Here is a 21,805-nt window from a genome sequence, read left to right on the forward strand (position 1 = left end):
ACTATTATTTAATAAATCGTTATTAAAATTTTGTCCTGTGAGCAGTAGCATGAATAATTACACTTTGAAGAAAATTGTCACTCAAGTGCACTTTGCTTTTAGCTCTAGTGTAAAATAACTTTTAGAAGTACCCTTGAATGGAAAAATGTAAGTCTCACAACTGTCATAATTCCCTTTTGCTTTTGAGATGAAAAATAGGTCACAGCTCAGTTGAATCATATGTTTCAATTGTAGTTACACTTGAACTTAATTCATCAAGGTATATTTAACAGTAATGGCTTTGAGAAGAAAAAAATTTATGATTGCTATATTCTAGGAAGTTTAGCTTGATTTTGATGTTTCTGTGTGCAGTTCAGACCTTTACTTGGTCTTCTGCATTCAGGCTTTACACAGACTCATGTAATGTATTTTACACATGCAGTTTATAGCCACAGAGATAATTCATACTCATAAAATAGCTGTTGACATAAGCAAAAAACTTGGAGGGATCTCACTACATTCTTTTTATTTTGTTGAACTCATGTAAAAGTACTTATACTGCAATGATAGACATTCCAATTATTGTGGACACGTGTCTGAGGTATTTCCATGGGAATTTATGGTTTGATGAAATAAAAATGAAATTAAAATGAACAAAATACCATAGTGTAAACCCATCTCGGTGACCTGGTTTATTTTAAGTAATGAGAGAAGAAATTCCATTAGGGTTAGTTTTCCTCATTTAATATGCCTTTTCAAAAGTGCTTCTTCTTAGTCCTGGCATCATTGCTTTTGGTCCCTGCTGTGATTGGTTTTCTATATTTATTGCAAATTCTACTTTTAACATATATTTTAGGTTTAAGTTGGCATTTCAGCTTATTTATTTGAATGGCATTTGTTGTAATTTCCTTTATCTGATTTTAATGATTCTAAGGAAGATCTCTATGTTGAAATAACCAGCACCATGGAATCATGGTATGGAAACTAATGAGAAGCATGTCACCCTAAGTAAGCTCCCATCGTGGTCTGTACTCCACAGGAATGTTTTGACAGTGAAAAGGAGTTGCTAAACTATAAATGACATTTTAATAAATAAAAAAAGAAAAAGAGAAATGAAAATATGTAGTCAGATTCTTTCAGTGCTTATATTGTTTTCTCCTGTGTGCTAGGTGCTTTTGGCAGTGATGTGGGCATCACTTCTCTTGGGGGCATTATAACACCTGTTCCAAATCTGTTAGTGGCATTACATTTTCTCTCAAAACAAATCAGTATAGTGCTTCAGTTTTTACTAACTTCCTTAATTAGAGTCATCCCTCTTCACCCATCCCAATTCATATTCCCGACATCAAAATGACAAATACACTTGGAACTGTTCACATACATTTTACTCTCTTCTGCCTTCAATTTATGGAAGAGAAGTTTTCTCTATTCTGATGGGTTTTTTTTTTTTTCCTCCCTGCCCACCCTGCCCCTCAGTGTTGAGGGTGCTCACCTACTCACACTCTGCTTCAGAGAACCACCTACGCACAAAACATCCATGCCCCTTCTGGATTTAATGGTTATAATTATTCCACATTAAGGAAAAGTAGCTAGGGTGAAGAGTTAGAGGACAGGTTTCTCGTTCTTTCAATTTTTTTTTCCTTGTGACTTTGGGCAAGTTTCTTAACCTGCTGTCTGTTAACCTACCTATGAGAGAGCTGATGAAGAACATCACTGGCACTGGAATCAGATGCTGTGGATTTGAATTCTGATTCCCATACCTGCTAGCTGTGTGATTTTGGACACTTTCCCTGTTTTCTCTGACCCTCAGTTTTTGTTTTTAAGTTTGTAAAATGGGATAATAATAGAACCCTTCCTTACAGGGTTTTATGTGCAGTGAATGAATTAATATAGTGTAGAACAGAGCCTGGCACATAATATGTACTGAATGAATATTAACTGCTATTATTATGTAACAGTTGTTATAATGATCGAATTAGATTACTTATGTGAAAAATGTGAAACTTACAAATCCAGTGGCCGCTTTGATTTAGCTGTGAGAATTTGATCCAGTGGCCTCTTTGATTTAGCTGTGAGAATTTGAATCTTAGCTCTACTACTTAGTTTGTAAATTTCGTTCACATCCATAAAATGGGAAAACATACTTATGGGACCTCATGGGATGTTCTGTGAATTCAGTGAATTTTATCAGACTCACTCCCTAAATTGCAAAATGCTGTCAGTTTTACCTGTTACTATTGTTCACTTATAAAACTGACAGTATTTTTTCTTCAAAATGTCTAACAACTTAATTTTGTATTGTCACACCAATTAAAGCTGGTTATGGGATATTTGTACCTTTGAGTGAATACATTTGTTTAACCTATACTCAAATTGCATTATAAATTCTTGAAGAAAAAATACCATGCTTTTATTTTTGATATAACATTGCATAGCATTGAGGACTTAGAAGGGGGCAAGTACAAAGGGACTAGGATCAAATGTGTTTATTAAATGATTTGTAAAGGAGTTAAGTACAGAATTTTATCCTAAGAACAAGCAAATACTAAAAGTAATCTGTGAAGTAGAAAACACTGTGAAGTAGTGTATTAAAAGTATATGCTTTAAAGTATGAATTCTATAAAAAAAACCTCCTTTTTGAGAACGTAATGATCCAAATTAACTGTTTTTGCAGAAAAAATAAAAAATAATATATTCAAAGGCAAATGTAGAATGAAATGCAAAATAGTATGCTTATTTTTTCTAAGGTAATGATTTTTGAGAGTTGCATATGGCAGTTTTTGTGGAACATACAATTTTTTGTGCAAATTTTTGTTTATATTATTTGAAATTCTACGCCTTTGTAAATCCAAGCCTTAAGCCTATTTGTTTTAAAGACTAGGCAGGTCCTCCAATTCAACTGATGTCTTTAAATATAACATTACAACTGAAAAAGAAAGGTCCATTGTTAATAAATCTAAGACCAAGAGAGAATTGCCAAAAATTTGGCTACATTCCTGCATAAATTTACACATCCAACTATACTGTCACCCAGTCATTTTTCTGTGCCTAGATTTTAATGGATTTCCAGCAGACAGTTTCAGTTGCATTTCCTCTCAGCTGTTAGTCACACACACCATATTTGGGAAACTCAGAGTCAATTGAAGAATTTCTTACTTTTTGTGTTGTTAGCCTGTGCATGCACAGAACATTCATTGTACTATACTGAGCAGGTAGGTAAGTATATTCATCATATATAATTTGGCTTCTTTTAAAAATAAAAAATAGTATAGGAACATCTCAGACATCTGATATTTTATATATAATTTCTATCTTCTAAAAAGTTATTTTTGTTAGATAGGAATAGAGAGCATGCTTAGTAAATGGTGAATAGTGATAATAGAATTTTTGCCTTGTGTTTTCACCATGAAAATTAGAAATTGTACCATTTTGATCCCAATTATGTTAGTCCTTAACAAATGTCAACAGCTCTGCTGTGTGGTATTCTGTCTATTTTGACATGTTTAGAACTGTAAGCTGTTGTCAGATTATAAAGTCCGTGAAGAGCTGTGATCACAGTTTAGAATCCAGAACCGATGGTTCTGATAGCTGGTATCTTTAGAAATGGTACAGGTGATTTATCTTGCATTTTAAAGCCTCCCAATGGTAAAATATTTTATGCAGTAGTAATGGCTTCTTGACATTCATCTTTCAGTGTATTTCTTGATCGTCAGAAACTAGTTATTATTACATAGAGTCTGATATGCCCCAAGTCATTGTTTTTGTCACTGCAATATAAACTTGAAAAGGATATATTATTACAAAGTGTTATTTTGCCTCTACTGCGTTGCTAAAGTTGAAAAGGGGTTTTATTTTATATTTCTGTACAACTTCAGATATAATGCAGTTAAATCATTTTGATAGTCTTTGATTTTACTAGTTTTATTCCTGAACTGGTGATATCAGTAGAACATGAATTAGGACTTTATACTACTTGACTATATACACAAATTAGGTCTCAGCTATAAAATCTAAATGTTTTATAAATATCCCTAAGTATTCTTGTTTTTAATGTTATAAAACAGATGTCAAAAACTAACTCTTGCTCCTTTTTTTTTTTTTATCCAGGTAGTCGAGACTTACTGTAATTTCTTAACCTCATGGTTACTTGTCTTGAATTAGAAATAGGATTGAAGCTATTGAATAGCTATTGAAGCTATTCATATAGATGAATCAAGTTGTTCTGATTATTGATTTAGCAATTTGGAAAAATTTAGATAAATTAATATATGAAAATTTCTATGCCAGAATTATGTCTTAAGAAAAAATTAGTGAATCATTTTTATTTTGGTATGTGGAATCCACAACTCTTCATTTATTGGGCCTGGAAGTGGCATATGTCATCCTTACTATTTTGTGTCCTTTAGTTACATTTAGTCATATTTACATTCTTACATAGGCCTTGATATTAGACATTTATTTTCTTCTTTTGGTAAATAAGAATATTACTGCTATTTAAAACTGGTTAAGAGATAAAATAATAAAAATATCTATGCACATTTCTAGGAAATAATAAAAATCTGTTCTGTATTCTACCATCATTAATTAAGGCAAACCTAATAAAGAATGTGGTTGTCAGGTACCTCACTGTGTTATTTATAACTGGTGTCAAGCTCTACCTGACTATGTGAGATCAGTACCCCAGAAACCTTTGATTATTTATATAATTAGCTTAATACTTTTCATTTCTATTGAAATATTGAATAAACAATGTAAACATTAAAATTTAGTAGTAAATCACCTTTTAATGGGTCTTTTTAATGTCAATAATTATCAGTTACTAAAAATCACATATTTACTGGGCTCTTCTTGGGCACTTAATTTTTTTTGTTAACTGGAATTTTAATTTATTTTTAAAAGTCTTTTTCTTGAACTGATACTGAGACTCAGTGTCTCTAAGACTTAATTGATATTTTTTTTAACATCTCTTCCCATCATTAGGGTATAGTGTGTACAGGATTCTTATAAATCATTGGCAATTAGTTAATGATTGTTACATAGGAAGATGTGTTAAAGATTTTAAGTTACAATAATATTATTTAGTAAGCTGTACTGCTATGCATTAATGGAGTGTTAGTATTTTAACTCTAAAAACATAATATCTCTATAATAGTAACTTATCTCTCAAATCACTTTATCGATTATTAAGCACATTCACTTGTTATTTTTTATATGTATTTAATAAGTATTGAATTATTACAGTGGGCAGGGTGTTAGGAAAAATAAAACCTATATACACAAACAGACATTGTAGAAGATATAAATGGTATTACAAGTCGAGTATGAATAAAGTACTATGGGCCTTCAGAGGAGGAAAAGATTATTTCTGTTTTGGGAAAGAAAGGAAGGCTTTTATATATTTAAAGAAATTGTGAAAGCCATCATGCAGATGGGGCTATGTACCCCTTGGACAAAAGCTTGAACAATTTGAGGAAGTTGTTCAAAATAGTTTACATATCTGATTATGATGAAAATTTTATTTTATTCATATGGTAAATTTGTTGCACTTATCAACATACAGTTATTTTTAGAATAATATTAATTTAAGTTAAGTAGGACATTTCTTAGATGACAAAATTTCTCTGACTCTAGGTAAGGTAGATATAGCAATACTTTAGGAGAAATATAAAGCTTTCATCTGTCCTAACCTGTCTCTTATTCTAGGACTGGGAAATTGGTAGATTTGGAGAGAAGAGAGGACAGCTTGGTTTGTTGTTTGGTTTTGTTTTTAAATCTCTTAACTACCATTGTAATTATACACAATCACAGAACAACATCATCATTAATATTTTTAGTTACCTGAAGCCCTTTTCTGGTATTACACTCTGACTTTAACTCCTCAGAACTTTATTAATACCAAAATCAATAATGCCATCTTCATTAGTAATAATAATTTAGAAAAATATAAATAGTAATAGCCATTGTTTAAAGAGCACCTTTTCAGTGACAACAGGTGTGTGTGTGTGTGTGTGTGTGTGTATGACACTTTAATTTTATTTTAATCTACACTGCAGCCTCCCAGATGAACAATATTATCTTTGTTTTTTAAAAGAAGAAACTGAGGCTCTTCTAAAGCTTCAAAATTAATAAGTGGCAGAGTCAGAATTTCAACTTAGTTTTCTCTGGCTCTAAAGTCTTTCTCCTATCTCTTTGCGGTATCACATCCCATTGATTGCTACTCTAAAGAATTTATCTTTCCGTATTTACCTGTATGTGCTTGACTAATCTTAACTCCTCAGTCCTTGTAAAAGGCCTAAGGCTTCTGCATTTTACATTCTGATTGCAGTGTAGGGAATTGAGTATTTCTTTGGGTAAATACATTTAGAGTTCCAACTTGTGAGAGAAGATAGTGTTTTAATTGTTCCAGTGACATAAAATGAAATTGAACGTTCATGCAACCCCTTCATACTATTTTCTGGAAGGAAAACAATATAGTGAAAAATGTTATTATAAAATGGTAGGAAAATGATTAAAGAAGAGTTAAGTGTTTTAGTAAACTTATCCATTAACTGATTAAAAATATCATACTATACAGTAAATTCCTAAGATTACTTCTTCTAAAGGACACACCTGTTACTACAAAGAAAAACTCAGCCCTTTCACCAAAGCCTAGAGAAAGCTACTTAGAAAGCCATTCTACTACCTTGTTTAACCAGTGAAGAATGCACGACAGATCTTTGTTGCTTTGTAGTTTCTTCTTGAACAACACTGTGGTATGTTACAAATTCATATAAAAATGTGGAAATTTAAAGAAAAACATAAAATTATCAAGTTCTATATTTACTGGAAAAATAACCCTAAAGTAAAGCAAGCAGTATAAAGGTATAGGCAGATAATATATTGTGATATAATATTTATTTATAGTTAATTGCTCTACCAAAGGTTCTCTACTTTTCTTTGGTTAGATTGATTATGTAGGAATTTAAAAATGTTTTATAAAAGTTGATATATGCAATTATCATATATATTTAATTTGAAAACAGTGAACCTCCACTTGATAACTAGAATGTTCCTTCTACTTTTGAATCCACCTGTGTGTCCCTTGTTAATCCTCATCCTTTGCATCTCTCCAAGAGCTAACCACTATCCTAACTTTTTTAGGAGAGAAGCCTGTTTTTCTTTCTCCGTATCCTGGGTTTTTCAAAATTAACTGGATGATCTCAGTTGACCAGTTACCAATGGAAAAATCTATGCTCTCATTATCTAGATAAATGTAGTTTATTTTATTATGTGTTGTATATGTATAAACTCATGGAATAGAATACATTATTTCTCATATATTAGTATACAATTTTACCCTCTTAAGATGGAGGAAAGGCTTAAATTATGTGGAAGTTTTTAGTAACAGGAAGTTATTTTCTTGTTATTTTTTTAAAACATTTCAGTAATTATGATGTATGCACATTGAAATTAGGCAAGAATAACTTATATAAAACTAACCTATTGAGTGTAAATATAGTATGTGAAAATTTAACAGTTTTTTATCCTATCTTACAAAGACAGTATGGATAGCGGAGATATGTTTGTCCCAATATGCCATTAGTGTTTGATTTAAATTTGATGTTTTGGAGAGGAAGTAAGCACCTTTGAGATACTTGGAGGCAATACTTGGGATCTGAACTTCTGCTGAGGTGTATTCATTACTAATATAGCCCCTAACTCTGCATGTCCGAGGTAGACTCTCAACTTGTCCCTTCTGTGAATAATGGTGCCATAATTTTCCCAGGCTTTCAAGCATGCCTGATTTCTTTATTTTCCTTACCTCATCTCAACACCTTTTTTGTCCCTTCCTTGTTTCTCTTTCTTTTTTGCTTCAAATCTTTTAAATTAGCTTCCTAAGTGGCTTGCTAGCTGAGAGTTGCCACATTTTCTATTCATTTATTCCACTCATCATTAGGCCTTTCGTACCCACTGTGCCAGGCATCTCGGTAATTTTTAGGAATAGAGAGGCAAAAGAGATTCTGTCTTCAAATATCACCTGGTCTGTGAGTGTGCAGGACAGTCTGGGAAATAGAGTAGTTTGTGAGAGCCCTAGTAGAGTTACACACAGGGCCTTTGAGGGCTTGCTGATATGTCTTCGGGAAGATTGGTATCACCAAAGGTTTCCCCAAAGAGATTTACGTGTGAGGTTGTGTTTTGAATAAGTTAGGTGAGCCTGGTAGAGGAGGGAGAAATGGTTCTTCAGGAAAAGCCAACTGCGTGTTCACAGGGAAAGAGAAACTTCCAGCTCCACCGTCCACACAGAGTGAGCACACCTAGAGCTGTGGCAAACCCCCTCCTTTAAGATCCAGGTCAGGTGCTCTCTCCTCCATGAAGCTGTCTCTAACTTCCTCTCCCACATCTCCTTTCTTTCTCTAGCCAGAGTGATTTTTTTTTTTTCTCATTCTTTGTCCTTTGAGTAGCTCTTTTATATTTCTTAGGGAGCTTGTCACGTGTGTGTAATACAGTTATAGATGCTGAGGCTCTCAGGTACCTTGTGGATGGTTCCTAGTTTATCTTTCAATCTGTGCTTGGCACAGTAATCACAACATTGCAAATACTTGTAAATGTTTGTTAAATGGATGGGTGAATGAATGACCACATAAGATTCTGTCCCTCAAAATCTACATATGCTTCAAAGAGAGACCTGTGGCAGGTAAAGTAAATGAAAATTGAGGCTTCATGTTACATGGCATACACTAACTCCGTTAAGTTAATTTCCAGTTCACAAACTATTTCATAAGTCCTTGATGACAAATTCTGCTTTGTTGGAAAGAGTTTTATATAGTTCAGTAATTTTTTGAGCAACTACTTGCAAATTCTTACTGCTGCTTTTTTTTTTTTTAACCATGTATCATGAAGTGGCTCATTATTGAGGGGTAACATTTTCATGGTCCATCAGCACCACTTCAATAATGCCAGACTCATGTCATCATTAAATTATTTTAAAATGTCTGAGCTTAAACATTTTTGATCCATTCTACAGAGGTAACTGATTACTTGCTTTTTTATTTATTTTTTGGCAAAACTCATTTTTAAATCATTTTGGTGACACTTTATAGAGTTTTGGATATACAAATCATGGCTGTTACTTGTTTTGAGATCGTTTGATATTTTAGTAAAGGCAGTTAGAGGCCAGCTGTTACAACTGCTGTATTTGTCAATTCAGAAATTTGGTAAAAGGAAAATGTACTTGTATCAATATTGGAAGGATCTTAAAACAGAATGCGTGTTGGAAAGCGCTTATTTGTGTTCCCTCAGTGAAACTTTTCTTGTGTGATAGATTGCCGGACATGGGACTGGGGGTTTCACAATTCTATAGCTTTACAGTGCTAATATGTATATTAAATTACAGATATATTTCTAATATATATTGTAATATATTATATTCTAATATATATGGGTTATATATTAGAAAATATACTTATTCTTTTCATAAAAGCATTCTAATCATATTTTTAAATGGTGACTTAAAGGCTGTAATAATAGTGACGAAAGCAATTTGGGAAATTAGGTCAGGTGTAAATTTTGGCTATTTTGTAGAAACTTTATGCATGATGAATCTTTTATTATTTTAATAAAGTGAATTTGATATGCTTTTATATTAAATGCTATATTTGCTGGGTACAGAGAGAATTGTAAACTTTGGCCATAAATCTTAATTATTTATTATATCTGAAATAGATCTTTAATTATTTATTATAAATTTGTATAAATACCTTTAAAAATAATTGTATCAAAAATATATATTCTAATTATAGAATTTGGGGAAATGTGGAAAAATAGAAAGAGGGAAAGACATATTCTTAGTTTATTCCCCCCAAACAAGTACTATTAAAATATGACATTTTGTCATATTTCTTTCTTTTTTTGAAATTTGTCAGAATACTGGATTAAAGTATACAATTTTGTCTTGCCTTTTTACTTAATATTATAAAATATCTGTATATTACCATATATCTTTTGAATTCTTAATAACTGAATTATATTTCACTGAGTAGAATATCAGTTAATCATTTTAGTTTTGCTGGTTTTTGTTTTTTTTTTAAAGTTTTGCTTCTTGCTCTGATGGCTGACATAACTGTAAACATTGTTTTGTAAGACATTTTTATATTTATTTTCTTAGGAAATATTCATAGAGGAGAATTAATAGGTTAGAGGATTGAATATTATGAAAATTCTTTTTCAAAATTCTTTTCTTTTTTTTTTGAGACAGAGTCTCACTCTCTTGCCTGGGCTAGAGTGCTGTGGCATCAGCTTAGCTCACAGCAACCTCAAACTCCTGAGCTCAAGCAATCCTCCTGCCTCAGCCTCCCAAGTAGCTGGGACTACAGGCATGCACCACCGTGCCCAGCTGATTTTTTTTTATTTATAGTTGTTTGGCTAATTTCTTTCTATTTATAGTACAGACGGGATCTCACTCTTGCTCAGGCTAGTTTTGAACTCCTGAGCTCAAGCAGTCCTCCTCCCTCAACCTCCCAAAGTGCCAGGCGTGAGCGACTGCTCCCAGCCCTGAATATTATCAGAATTCTCGTTGCCAGATTGCTTCCTGCAAGTTTTGTACATTTCTGCCAATGACATTTAAGTATGCTAGTGAAACTGAATTTTGAGGAGCATGATTCTAAATTTCAGTTTCAATTTAATGAAAAATGCTTACTCACCATGTTTTAGTCCCTCTGCTAGGAGCTGGATAAATAAAGGTACAAAGACATGGTCCTTCCTTTCAAGGTGAACAGAGATGGAGTCATGTAAATTACCATACACGTTGATAAGTCTCACAATGGGAATATTTACTGGGTTCTGAGGCACAGGGAACTGTTAGGTTGATCAGAGGTCAGGGAAGACTTCCTAGAGGAGCTGATGTTTGAACTGAGTTTCTTTCTAAAAGAACCAGTTTTGAACTCAAAGATAGATACAAAAGAAACAAGTTTATGAAAAAATATTTATGAGAAGCAAAAATATTCATGAGAAGCAAGATAATTGGAAAGTACTACTAAAGAATGAACTTGAGATAAACACTTTCTAACCTTTATTGATTGACTTACTATGAATAGAGTGAAAGCAAGCAAAAACTGATGAAAAGAGTTGGGAATTTTTTCTTCTAGTGAATCAGTAAGTGTGGCAAGATCTGTTGGACAGTATTAAAGAAGGTAGATTGTGGGATTTTACAACACTGAGTTATTAGGGATGAACAGCTGATAAAAGAAAAATAATTAACTTCTCATCAACATTGAATTTTGTTTTATTGAGCCTCGGGGCAATATGAACAAAAATTAAGAGTGACTAAGTGGAAAATAAAGGACTGGAGGATAATTAGAGATTGTTTTTTAGTCAACCAATATTTTAAAAGTATTCTAGATAATGCTGTTTGTATTTTATAAATAAGGAAAGCTAGTTCCTACAGTTGCAATAATTAGATTAATGACTGTTTCAAAATGTTTGTAGGTTTCTGTTCAGAACCCAAAGTAAGACATTTAAAAATGGTATTGACATTATTTACTGTCCGAACGCTCAGTGTCTAGAATAGTGCCTGGCACCTGTCATAGATGTTTATTGAATAAATGGAGGAATAAATGACTCTCAAAGTATATCATCTTATGATTAATGAATACACATTTAGATACCCAGAACTTTTAGCAGTAAGATTTACATATGCTATACCCAACTATTGCTTTTCTTTAATTAAAGGAAAGCTCAAAAATATACTGTCAGATTAATTCTGTGAGTAGTTTACAATTTAACACAAGCTGATGGATGGGAAATAGTCAAGTCTTTGTTCTTATGACTTAAATAATAGAAAAATCTTCTATTCACTTAGAAGACAACTTTAAATAGTTAACCTCCTCGGCTAGGCTCTGCTGTGCAATTATTCTCCCTGTTTTTAAAAGTTTTTAGCAGTAATAAAAAAATTTAATATGTAAGATCTCCCCAGATTTATTAGTAGTAAGAACTGTATAACTTGTAGTTTTAAGGGGAAAAAGATTATTGTTATACTCAATGTATATATTGTTAATAGGAGAATTTTTTAGAGTTGAAGTAAGAGCTTTCGGAGTGGAGCTGAACGCCTTCTATTGGCTTCAAAAATAGTGATGCAAGGTTGGAATAGTCATTAGAAATCAGGTTGGGAAAAATCCTAATTCCAGACTACAAGCAGAATCTTAGGGTCAGAGTTCACTTCTGTTCGCTAAATGTAGATCTCCTCATTTCAGGCCATTTTTCATTCTAGTAGAATTAGAGAAGAAAAAAAAAATCTGGGTGGAAGAACTATTTGCCTCCTGTAAATAGAATTGAGACCTACTTTTCTCTAATTTTGGAAATTATTTTTGAAAAAAACATTCTTTGGGTTGACTTTGTCCCCTTTTTCCCTATACATCTGTATGATCAGGAAAAGGGAAAACAAAATTTAATTGTTAATCTTATTTAAGTCTATTTGAAAGAAAAAAAAAGAAGTAATGTCTTATATTGATAGAAAACCAATTACAAGATTACTTCTAGGACTGTAACCTCCATTTAGTGCTGATGATCATAATGTCTATAGTCTGCCAATGACATGCATAATGACTTTGGGGCTTGAACAGGGATGGCTAAAGTGTCAGTGAGATAGTTTATCTTTTAAAATAATAATGATTTTTAATACTAATGATTTTTAATAAATGATTTTTTTTTTTTTTTTTGAGACAGAGTCTCGCTTTGTTGCCCAGGCTAGAGTGAGTGCCGTGGCGTCAGGCTAGCTCACAGCAACCTCAAACTCCTGGGCTCGAGTGATCCTTCTGCCTCAGCCTCTCGGGTAGCTGGGACTACAGGCATGCGCCACCATGCCCGGCTAATTTTTTATATATATATCAGTTGGCCAATTAATTTCTTTCTATTTATAGTAGAGACGGGGTCTCGCTCTTGCTCAGGCTGGTTTTGAACTCCTGACCTTGAGCAATCCGCCCGCCTCGGCCTCCCAAGAGCTAGGATTACAGGCGTGAGCCACAGCGCCCGGCCTAATGATTTTTAATAATAATGATTTTTTAAGATGATAATGATTTTTTAAAATAGAGTTCATATTTCTTGACTTTTTATAAGCTGTAAAGAAATTATTTTAGGTAGGATGCTTTAAGGTATATGCTTGAAATAATCCAAACCAAACAAATCCAAATTTAGAAACACCAGTATTAGAAATATACAGTGAATGCACACAAGGTCAGTTTTAAAAATAGCACGTAGCTTTGGAGAGATAATTTCTCCTTCGCTCTACATGTAAATGATTTATTCAACCCTATAACAAACTGAACGGGGAAAAGCAGGGCGAGGAGTGAGAAATGAGTCTGAAAGATTTTTGTAGCTTGCACTAATGCTTATTTAGCATCTTTCATTCAAAGATCTTAAGACATTCCCTGTTTCAGTCCCACAGTACTTCTGGACTGTGGGTAAGGGATATTTGGGGACTCTTGTGCCCAGTAAGGCCTGCCATCCCCAAGTGGCATGTTGCAGCTGTTTCACAGTGTACATCATATTCCTTCTCGGGCCAGGGAATGGAGGAGACAGCATTACCCAGCTGAAATAGCAGAGGGATTAGGGGACCAGTAGTGAATTACCTGGATAGGAATTTGGCTAGGTCTCTAGGTCAGTAACTCTATTCCTATAAAAAAAAAATGTTCTATCTTTAAAACATTTTATATCCTGCTTTATCCCCAAGAAAATAAACTATACCTCACTTTTCATCTATAGGATTATGTACCTTTGGGAGCTTACCATTTAATTGTTAGGAATATGATCGCCTGTATCTACTATTGATGAGGAAAGAAAGGAAGGTTAGTATTTCATTTAAGAGATCAGAAGAGAACCCATGTGTCATTCCTGTCAAAAGTAAGCTGTGGGGGGCATGCATGTAATAACACATGACCGGTCCCCACAAAAACTTACGGAGTGGTTTGACAAATGGGAGACACACATAGGTAACTACAAAGAAGCTGAAGCTAAGTGCCAGAGACAGTAGCATGAGAGTGCAGTGTACCAACAATGGCATTTAGTTTTGGAAGCAGGAAAAGTAATACTGAGGAAGTAGAAATCGTGGTGGATGGAAGGAAGAAAGAAGGACAAAGATGGGAGCATGTAGGAATTCACATAATGTTCAGGGAAGAACCAAAAATGTCCATTTAGGCAAAGGACAGACAATCTGTGTGGGAAATAAGGAAAGAAAAGCTTAAAAGCATGCAAAGGTCTTTTACCAAGTTGAGAGCACTGTCTTAAATATACTGGAGACACATCAAAGAGGGTCGCTAGGACATTACTTGGCAGCAGTGAATAAATAGGAGAGGTTGGCATACAGTGTGAGAGACACTGACATTCTGAAACCTTAAGATAATAAAGGATGAGGAGGAGTGAGTTCACAGGTCTGAGGTTTCAAGGTTGAGTCCAGGACAGAATCGTAGTCTTCATGTAACCAATTGAGAAGTGAGAATCAAGACTGATTTTGATGACAGAAGGTCATGAATTGACACGTGTTTGAGGTCTAAGCAGCATATTCAGGTTGAAATATCTAAAAGACCATTGAAAAATGAGTGTGTTATTCCTGTCTGAAGCAAGCATTGTGATTAATTTGCGCAGAGATGATAGTAAAAGCTGTGCTAGTGGGTAAGATCACAAAGGACAGAGTGTAGAAAGGAAAGAAAAGAGGGCCTAGGACTGGGGCGTGGGGGAATATTGCATTTTAATGGATGAAAGGAGGAAGTAGGGCTAGTTTCAGAGAAATGGAAGGATGTGTCAGAAAGGTAGGAAGGAAACTAGTATAATGCAGTGCATTGAACTCCTAGGGAGGGAATTTTTGCAAAGGAGGAGATGGCTAGTTATGTTCAGTATTGTAGAGAGAGAAAGAGAGAGAACTGAAGGCTGAGAAAAGGCCTTGGTTTTCCATAGAGCAGAATTTCAGTAATGTTCAGGACGAGGTCATGAGAATTTCCACACCCTCAGAACCTAGCACATTGCATGAAATATAATAGGTACTTAATAAATGTTTGCTGAATGGATAGAGAATAACTGACTATTTCTTAGGATTAAGGAATGAACCGAGATAACCTGTAAAAACTCCCTTGTTTAAGAAAATAGAAAAGAAAAAAAGGGAGAGAGAGATTTGGGAGTAATTTCAGGGATTAGTCAGGACAAGGGAATTAATTTGGGGGTTAAATAAAACTGAACCTTATTTGGAGGAAGAGGAAAAAGAGTAAATAAGGAAGAGAAAGACTGATAGTGCAAGGAAAGGAAAATGTATTGGGCAGAGTCTAGGAGGTCGTTGAGCATGAGTGGGAATAAGAGATTAGTCTGGGGAAAGACATCCTTTTTCCTCAGGGAGCAGCGGAAGAGTGAGAAGACAGCACAGAGCCTGAAAGAAAGGTTTTGGGGTGGAGAAGAGGACAGTTGCAGTTAGGCTGAGAATAACAGAAATAGAAGTGGGGCTGAGAGTTTGGAAAGAACAGGTATGGGATAGTCTTTGGGAATTGTCGAAAGGGGTTGGCCAAAAGCATTGTGTAGCAGTAGTAGTAATCTGATCATTAGCAGGTAGTTAACATGGCTTTGAATCTAGCACCAAAGTGTCCCAAGAAGGCTCACGAAGCCTAAGGCCTGGCAAAGTGACACTAGGGATTCTGGCATGTTTTAAAGATGTAAGGAAAAAGATGTTTTTTTTTTGCATTAATTTTTTTCTTAATTCATACAGCTAGTGTGTAAGAATAGAGCTGCTAGAATTTAAACCCAAGCTAGGTGCTAGCAAAAGCCCTTGCTGTTGTCATTCTGTTATGTTCTTTCCAGGTTGCACCTAGCAGGAGAGATGAGGTGCTGAGAAAGTTAGAAAGCAGACAATTGAAAAGAAAATTTTGTTTTCCAGGAGTAGCTGCTAGGGTACTATTGGAATGTTTGGTAGCATGTTTCTTTTTCTACCTGAAAGCAAAGCCTGGGAAATCTTCAATTCACAATCTAAGCTAGCTATTTCCATTATTTCTAATTCAATTTCATTCAGTTTCTCTGCAGAAACAAAAGACTCTGCAGGCAGCTTTTGATGGTTCAGAGTTGTACATAGTTTTATCAGCAGGAAGGCACCGTTTATGGACAAAAATTATTACAGATCAGGAATAGGTAATAAATATTGTAAAGATGTAAGCCGGTTCATCCTGGATGTCCTATTATCAGAGTTTAATAGGTTCATCATCATGAGTACTCGTTTCTGTGCTGTGCTTTCTTGCCTGTCTGCATGTCCCTGGTTCCGTGACTATGATGGTAAAGATTTTGGTTGGTAAATTTTCCCGAGAGCATTGGTATTACAAAGGCTTACTTTGTAATGGGGGACTACTAATTAGGAGACTCTTGAAGTCTGTGGGAGATATGAAAGTAGCAGTAGAAATAGTGAGAAGGATAGATTTTACAGGGAGGAAATGTAGGACTTGCTGGTGGAAAGGCTGTGAGGTTGAGAGAACGTGAGGAGGCAGGACTGCTAGCTTTATAACCAGACCATCCAATGGCGGTGCTATAACTGAGATGGGAAAAAGTGGAGTCGAATTAGACTAGAATGGGTAATCAAGAGCTTGGATTTTGACATGTTAAATGTGAGATTCATTCCCCCTAGGAGAAACCCCTCGCCTATTAGCAGCTCTTCCTCATAGTCATCTCTCCTCCTCTCCCCACAAATCCAGTCAACCATTAATTCAGTCTGCTCTCTGTCTCTGTCGAGGTGTTTATCCTGAACGTTTCCTATGAATGGAATTATATAGCATGTAGTCTTTTGTGACTGGCTTCTTTCAGTTAGCATAATATTTTCAAGGTTCATCCATGTTGTAGCATGTTTTATTGTTAAATAATAGTTCATTGTCTGGGTATACCACATTTTCTCTATCCATTCATCAGTTGAAGTGCATTTGAGTTGTTTCCATTTTTTTCTGAGTAATGCTGCTATGAATATTTATGTCCAAGTTTTTTGTATAGACATGTTTTTTTTCTCTTATGTAAATACCTAACAGTGGAGGAAATACTATTCGTATAAACACACATTCAAGAAATGTAAAGAGTTTATGAACTAGTACCCCATAGTTTATGATATATATAGACAGTACCTGATACAGACTACACTGTTAGGTACTGTCAGTGATTACTAACCTGATTAATTTGCATAACACACATGCATATAATTAATTGCTAAGAAAGTATTGCAATTTAGATATTTTAAAGTGTGAAAAAGAAATGAAAGTTAAGGCTGGGCGCGGTGGCTCACGCCTGTTATCCTAGCACTCTGGGAGGCCGAGGCAGGTGGATCGTTTGAGTTCAGGAATTAGAGACCAGCCTGAGCAAGAGCGAGACCCCGTCTCTATTTAAAAAAAAAAAAAAAAAATTAAAAAAAATATAAAAAAAGAAATGAAAGTTAAATATGACCATTTTCCTTTTGTGTATGTGATAAAGAGATATCACACCATCTAGGAAAGTCTTTATTTAACCATTGTTTTAAATTAGCTATGCCCAGAATTGAAAGGAACATCTGATTCATGTCAAAGAAACATCAATTCAATGCTTATTATTGTTTGATTTCCTTATCCATGTTGATTATTACTAGAGAGTGTTTGTCATGTGGATCTTTATTTGTATCATGGGTTTTTGTTAGATTATTGATGCAGATGGGTATTTTTCTTTTAATTGCATGGAAAGTTTCATAATATTCCTATACTGGGCCCCTTCCTGTCTTCCTTTTGTTGGAGAGGGCCTATTTTTGCACAGTCCTTGCTGGGCCAGGCTGTGGCACATAACCACAGCCTATTGACACTGGCATGCAATTTGCTGGGCTTTTGCTTTTGGGGTGGGAAGCTATGTTAGGGAGTGATGGGCGGGGACTGAGAAGCAGGCTGAAGTTGTCTTTCACTAAAACCCTGGATTAGTTTGATAATCGGTGAGAAGTTTCCATTTTAATCTTTTAAATTGGAGAGTAAATTTAGGATTCATTCAAGGCCTGATAATGCAATACCCTGCCTTTTCCAGTGAACTCTGAATGTTGCCATTTTCAGTTCTTCTGCAGCCTTTGTATTTTCTTGACTTTCCTGATACACAAGATTAATACATCTATGAAATATTTCCATTTGTTGTGATTCTAAGTGCTATGGATAATTTAGGAATGGAAAAGAACAAAGAAAGTTGCTTTTTTTTGAAGGGATATTCTAATTCACAGTTAATATTTATTTTTACAATGTTAAAAACCCTACAATGCAGTAATGGCAGGACATTTTTGGGACAAGTTATATATTGTTATATATATATTTATAATTTGATGTGTATTTCTAAATGAATTAATAAGTATTATCCCCCAATTATATATCTCATACTTTAATTGATTTTAAAAACTAGGCTGGATTAATAGGATTCTGAAGCATTTCAGAGTTGACTTTTCTCAAGAAATTTTGATGACATGGAGAAATTCATGTTGGAAAAGTTTGCCTTAATACATGAAGTAGTGTATATCTACTAATGTTATTTCATTATATTTTCAGTATTACATTCATTATATGACTACATACACACACACACACACACACACACACACACACAAAGGCAGGATTCCTAAGAAAGAGATGCAGGGATCGTGAAAAGTCCCAATTATGTTTTGCCAGAATCCACTGAAAAGTATGACAACACATTAAAAATATTTTTGCATTTGCTCATTGTGCAATATCCTATTTTCATTTTTAAAAAATCAAGTTGGTAAGTCTACTGGAAATATGAGACTGCCTAGCTTTCCCACACATTCTTTCTCCCTTGTGGGTTTTTATATGGGTATATTTAAACAGCCACATGAAACCATTATTTTGGAGGATGGGTTGGAAGGGAACATTTACAGACCATCTTGTATAATAGTTAGGTCTAATTTAGGGAGAACGTTCAGAAAACTAAATGACTTTATAGATAAGAATTTAATTTATTGTTTCATCCAACTTAATTTTTTTCTCCTCGCAATAGTGATTTCCAGAGAAAATACTTTGATTCTTTTCTCATTCTTGTGGGGTTGCAATATATAAACACTGTGATATATCACTTCTTTTACAGAGAGTTGTAAACTTTATTTTCTAAAATCAGCAAGATGACTTTAGGCAGTTTGCTTAACTTACTGTGATTTGAATAAACCTAACTTGAGGTTGTGAAAAATAACGAGGAACCTAAAAGGCATATTGTCTTGGGTATGTACAGATCATGTGATGATGGCTTTCCAGATGGAAAGAATAAATAAAAAATGTGTGGTTCTAGACCGGATCCAAATTTGTTGTCCCAAACGAGATCTCTCCACTATTTTCCAATGGATATCTTATTTATTAGAGAGTTTGATGTTTTGTTTTAGATATCTCTTCCATTTTATTTAGTATGATAAAGAAATATTAACTTTAGAAGATGAATATTTACAAATAGATGACATGAAATATTTGCTAAAGCATTACAAAAATACTATTATACCTTAACTAAAACATAAAGGAGAGCAAAGAATAGGTGCCCTTAATGTTTTGTTTTATTGTGGAAAAATATGTAACATATAATCTACAATTTTAACTGTTTGTAAGTGTACAGTTCAGTGGCAATAAGTACATTCCCATTGTTGTGCAGCTGTTAACACTATTCATCTCCAAAAGTTTTTTGTCCTCCCCAGTTGAAACTCCACCATTAAACAGTATCTTCCTTCTTTCCTCCCCCTGCCCCAGCAACCACCATCTTACTTTCTGTCTGTATAATTTGACTACTCTAAGTACTCCATATGGGTGGAATTATACAGTATTTGTACTTTTCTCACTAGCTTATTTCACTTAGCATAATGTCTTCAAAGTTTATCTATGTTATAGCATGTGTCAGAATTTTCTTTCTTTTGAAGGCTAGATAATAGTCCATTTTATGTGTATACCACATTTTGTATATCCATTCATCTGTCCATGGAGACTTAGGTTGCTTCCACCTTTTGGCAACTGTTCATAGTAAAGATTTTTCAGAGTTCTATTTACAGAGATATATATTACTAAATTGAACATTCTAATTGGATAACATAAAGAAAAGAAGGAAGGAAGGAAACACAAGGTATATATTTTAAAATTTTGATTTCTTTATTGTACACAGGAAAGCGTGAGATATTTTACCTCAAAATACTTTTTTGTAAGCTTCTTACCTTGAAGTTTACCTAAAGGGATAAGGGTAATATGTACCTAAAAGGATTTAGGTACATATTTATTTATCTAAGGGGAAAGATAGAGTTTTTCATAATATGTATATCTGACAATTTTGATAGTTTATGTTTTAACTTCTTAGCATATGATGTAATTTAATTAGTCAAGAGGAACAAGAGGCATATTTTTACCTTTTTATAAACTCTTAGCCTTGTAGTATTTTCTTATGCTCATGGTCTAGTTTTCATAGTTATTTTTTATTTGACTAGTTTTATCATATTAGTTTTAATATGAATCAAGGGCCATATTGTCTTTTATGTTTTCAAATCTAAAATGCCCTGAAATGTTGTTGAAGCAATGTTGGTTTGTTAAATACTGCATCTGTTAAGTACTGACCCAGTTAAGTACTGCATCTGTTAAATACTGCCCCAGCCCTACAGAGTGTCTGCAAACTTCTTTAAACTTTTGTAGGTACTAATATTGAAAGATACTAATACGGAGTGTATGCCATTGCATTACCTGCTTCTTCATTCCACTTGTTTTAAAACAATAAAACACAACTGAAACAAGCTTTTATGAAATCCAGATGATGAACTTTTGCAGTAAATTACCTTTCTAAATCAGTACCTTTTAAATGCTGGGATATTTTGAAGTATGATATGCATAGTTTTAGTTTCTGGAACTAACTAGGTGAAGTCTATAGAGTTGAATATATTTCACTATATATATATATTTAATATATTTCACTATATTTCACTGTATAACACTAGATACAGTAAAACTAAATTTAAAATATACCAGCATTGAAGAATAGAATTAAAAATTATATTGGACTAAGTTGGATGTCTTGGAAGGTCTGATTTTATGCAACTATTTTAAGTAAAATTATGTGTCTTGGGTCATTTTTGGAATCTATTTTATTAATTAAGTTGTAAATTATAACTTAGACATTTGCTATATAAGATTTACTGCCTCTTATTTTTTTACATTTTCCAAAAGTTGTTCGGAACAAAATTGATTAAAAAATTGTTTGAGGCATTTAAAAAAAATTAAATGGAATGGTCACATTTTATTCTTTTTTTCCCTTGGTTTTCCCTTTGTATTAATATGAAGGCATATATTGTATTTAGAGAAATGTGATCACAGTAAAATGTGTCTTCCCATCAGCTTTTCAAATTTGTTATATCTTGTTGATTATGAAAGTGTTGTCATTTTAATAACCAGTCTTTCTAGATTGTCAGCTAGTTATTGAAATGAGGAAGCTGCTTTGACATTAATGCTCAGATTTCCCACTCCCTAATTGTCAATAGATAATACTGAACAATTTAAACTATTTGATTTGCATTCTTGTTAAGTGATCTAGATATATGCCATCTATTTGGAAAAGTTATTTTTGAAATGGGTAAATCCAAGAGATTACTATAGGAATGAAAAAGCAACATAAAACATTTTGCTCTATTAGAATATCATAGAATATTATGTAAATTTGTAAGTCATTATTCAAAGAGTAGTTCTGTGACCTTCTCTTCCAGTTGTTCCTTCTGAACTAGCTCAGGTGAAAGTCATCACAGGGTTTTCTATGCCCATTTAGTGTTTTCTTTTTAGAAAGATCTAAGGAGAAAAAGTAAGTTGAAACAATTAATTTCTTGTAA

General features: G+C 33.7%; 1 protein-coding gene across 22 annotated transcripts in view; it reads left to right on the top strand.

The window, feature by feature from the left end:
* The window catches only part of CAMK2D (calcium/calmodulin dependent protein kinase II delta), a 258,154-nt gene that overhangs the window by 2,464 nt on the left and 233,885 nt on the right, over positions 1-21,805 (top strand). The gene's annotated exons all lie outside the window — the stretch shown is intronic.

This window comes from Microcebus murinus, chromosome 27 (genome assembly GCF_040939455.1).
Source record: "Microcebus murinus isolate Inina chromosome 27, M.murinus_Inina_mat1.0, whole genome shotgun sequence".
Lineage (NCBI taxonomy): Eukaryota > Metazoa > Chordata > Mammalia > Primates > Cheirogaleidae > Microcebus > Microcebus murinus.